The sequence below is a fragment of the Alexandromys fortis genome, unplaced genomic scaffold, assembly GCF_014885135.2.
Source record: "Alexandromys fortis isolate MF-2015 unplaced genomic scaffold, M_Fortis_MF-2015_v1.1 scaffold_435, whole genome shotgun sequence".
In the NCBI taxonomy this organism is placed as follows: Eukaryota; Metazoa; Chordata; class Mammalia; order Rodentia; family Cricetidae; genus Alexandromys; species Alexandromys fortis.
Window position 1 is genome coordinate 199,721 of NW_026068304.1, and position 3,757 is coordinate 203,477.

Consider the following 3,757-nt stretch of genomic DNA (forward strand, 5'->3'; position numbering starts at 1 on the left):
TACTAAGGATGACCTATTCATTGGTGATAATGGGTGATAATTTTTATTGTGTTTCATTTGGACTGAGTGTCATAGTTAACTTTTATCTACCAACTCCCTTCAATATCCTCATTTTGTGGGTTTATCCTCCAATATGGTCATAATATTATTTCATAGACACCTTTCCACATATTTCACAAACATAATTCATATTTCCTCCATTGTTTCGAATATAGTCCTAACCAGGTATCACAACAATTCTTTTTTTCATTTATGGATTTTAATACTCATATCAAAATTAGTTGGGAGACTTTTTAGGGTGTATTTCTGAGTGGTTTTTTTCTATATTTGTGTCTGTGCACCATATGTATGCCTCATGCTTGAAGATACTAGACAAGGGCATCTTATGCTCGAGAACTAGAGTTAAAAACACTGTGTTACCATGTGGGTGCTGAGAATTTAACCTGGATGTTCTGGAAGAGCAGTCAGTGCTCTTAATATTTGAGCCATATCTCCACCCTTCCCAGGAAGACTTTATACTATATTGCATTTTATCTATTAAAAAACAGTAGTGGTTATAAGAAAGATCTGGGGGAAATGAGGTTGATGTAAACTATACACAAATAACTTTTTTTGTACTTTTTTCTTAGAAACTTCTCTTCTGCAGATCTCTGTCTCTCAAATAGCATTGTTCCTCAAGTATTGTTCCACTTCCTTGCAAAAAGGAAAACTCTCTCTTTTTTGAGGCTGTGTGATGCAGGTAATACTCACCCTTCAGATTGGATGTACAGAGTGTACACTGCTAGCAGTGATGTCCTGTGACCGGCATGTGGCTATGTGTAAGTCCCTGCACTACTCCGCCATTATGACCCAACAACTTTGTCTCCAGCTGGCTCTAGGGTCCTGGGCGAGTGGGCTCCTAGTGTCCCTAATAGAGTATTGCTGCTTTCCATCTTCCCTATGAAGGTCAGAACACAGTCAGACATTAATTTTGTGAACTTCCTGCTTTTTTAAAGGTGGCTTCCGCAGATACTTACAGCACAGAAATGGCCATCTTTGCAATGGGCTTAGTGACCCTCTTAGCGCCTGTTTCCTCCATCCTCATCTCCTGCTGGAACATCATCTCCACTGTGATCCAGATGCAGTCTGGAGAAGGGAGGCTTTTCAACCTATGGTTCCCATCTCACTGTTGTCCTCTTCTATGGGTCTGGAATATTTAACTATATGCAGCCAAACACCAAAATCACAAAGAACCCGGATAAGATATCTGTGTTCTACACAGTGGTGACGCCAATGCTAAACCCCATAATTTAGAGTCTGGGGAACAAGGATGTCAGAGGATCCTTTGGGAGACTAGCTGCAAGGATGTCCTTCTTTCACAAGAAATGACCTGTGGGTCTGGGTTTGGTCACCATGGTAACATCTTTGAAAATGGAGGAGGATTTAGGGAGGCTATTATTAATTAAGTCATTTCAGGAAGAATCGTGAAACAGAAGAACACGCTGTGGAAATGGTGACAACTCTAAGCAATAACACAAAGAAAAGAAAAAGGGTGGAAAATTAGTGTTTATTATCATTGTTGTTGCTATTATTATTATTACTATTATTATTAAAGGTAGGAGGTACTATTTTAATGTGTAAATAAATTCAGCTGCCATGGACCTGTTTTAGGCAAAAGCACAGCTAAATCTGATATCACAGGCCGCAAATCCCAGTTTTATGTCAACTTGGCAAAATCTTTTGTCATCTGAGGGGACAGAATCTCAACTGAGAAACGGTCTCCATAAGGCCTGGCTGTAGGGAAATCTCTTAATTAGTAATATGGGGGAACCCAGTCATTGTGAGTATAAGCACTTCCTGAAATAGTGTTCTGTAAGCAAGCAGGCTAAGCAAACCATGACGGACAAGTCAGTAAACAGCACTTCTCCATGGCTTCTGCCTCAGCTCCCGACTCCAGGCTCCTGCCCCATTGAGTCCCTGCCTTGGGTTTCTCGATGGGCTGTGAATCTTTTTGCCCCGTGTGCATTATAGTCATCTTCCACTGAATAAGCCCAACAAAAATATTTTCTTTCAAAACTGAAGAGGAATCAGAATTTAAGAAATTGACAGTTGTATACTAAATTGATGCCTCCACAACCTTGGATGCTAGTGTACCGCATCTCACATCTTAGCTTCTTAGAATGGCCACTTTCAAAGCCCACTTCGGGTTCTCATAAAGCCTTGGTCCAAATGATCAGACTAGGAGCTACTTCTATCATCTTACTTACTTTCATGTCTGAGGAGGATGCTAAGTCACGTGTTTAAAGAGTTCCCCATTAGTAGTCCTTATAAAAGTTCCCATGAATGTGCATGAGGAGTCCTAGACTTCAGCTGGGTTCTGCAGTAGAACAGACTCTCCTCAGGGAAGGCTATATTGGATCTACTTTGACTTCTTTTCTTAATCCATTTATCCATTTTCAAAGCTACTTATTGAACTATTATTTTATTTTATCTTGTCCAACTCTGACTAATGGCTAGGATAAAACATGTTTCAATGATATATATGTAAAAGCAATAATAATTAGGCATGTTGGTGGAACCTTTAATTTGATGTGATGAAAATGGTATTCTATTCTTATCCCTGTAACCGTTATTGCCAAATGTATAAGCTCAGTCTCACCATGAGAAAAATACCAGAAAAATTCCAACAAAGGGAGGACATACAAACACCTTGCCAGACTTCCTGGACAGTGTTAAGGTTATAAAAAAATGGGAAAATTCAGAAAATATCACAGTCATGGAGATTTTGTACACCTACAGATGTACAATAATTACATGGAATATGGTAACCTGGGAGGCGATCACAAATTAGGAAAAAGTTAACGGGCAGGTGCAAGGCAAGCAAATAAAGTAACTAAAGAAATCTGATCAAGTATGTCTGAACTTCAGATAAAAATATAACCAAGGTTATTAATTGTAGCAACTATAAATAATAATGTAAGCAACATAAGAGGGGACACAGCTTCTAGTGCATATGGGAACTCTTTGTACTATCTTCTCAAACTTGTGGAAATCTGAAAGCTCTATTTAAAATAATCTATTTTAAAGATTTCCATAGAGTGTTTTTGTTTTACATGATACTATATTGTTGCAAGGAGAGCCAGGCAGCTTGTTTGTCCCGGCCACCTGGCTAACTTAGCCCGGAAATAACCACACAGAAACTGTATTAATTAAAACACTGCTTGGCCCATTAGCCCTAGCTTCTTATTGGCTAACTCTTATATTAATTTAACCCATATCTATTAATCTGTATATCGCCACGTGGCACTGGCTTACCAGGTAAAATTCCCAGCATCTGTCTCAGGCAGATCCATGGCATCTCTCTGAGTCTTTCCTTCTCCCAGCACTCAGTTCTGTCTTCTCCACCTACCTAAGTTCTGTCCTATCAACAGGCCAAGGCAGCTTCATTAATCAAGAAAAGCAACACACAGAGGGGACTCCCACATCACTATGTGACAGACAGACATTCTCATAGGTATTCATGGTACTTTGAGCATATCTCCCATAAAGTCTTTTTGTAAAAGAAAGATTGGCTGAAATTGTCAGCCTATTTTCATTTTGTACGTTACTGCCATATAAATGTGTTTACTTGACTGAGTTCTTGTTATTTGCTGTGTCCTCCTACAGCAAAATCAAAGAAAGTGAATTTAGGGTACATTTAGCCTCTGCATAGGCCTGGGAGCAGGCTCACTTCCTCCAAGGTTCACATAGGACTATAAAAGCAGAAGTATTCAGATGG

At 39.3% G+C, this 3,757-nt stretch overlaps 1 pseudogene; it reads left to right on the plus strand.

Annotated features, from left to right (window-relative positions):
* Positions 1-615: 615 nt before the first annotated feature.
* On the plus strand, positions 616-1,368 carry LOC126495045 (olfactory receptor 2D3-like; annotated as a pseudogene).
* Positions 1,369-3,757: the final 2,389 nt, after the last annotated feature.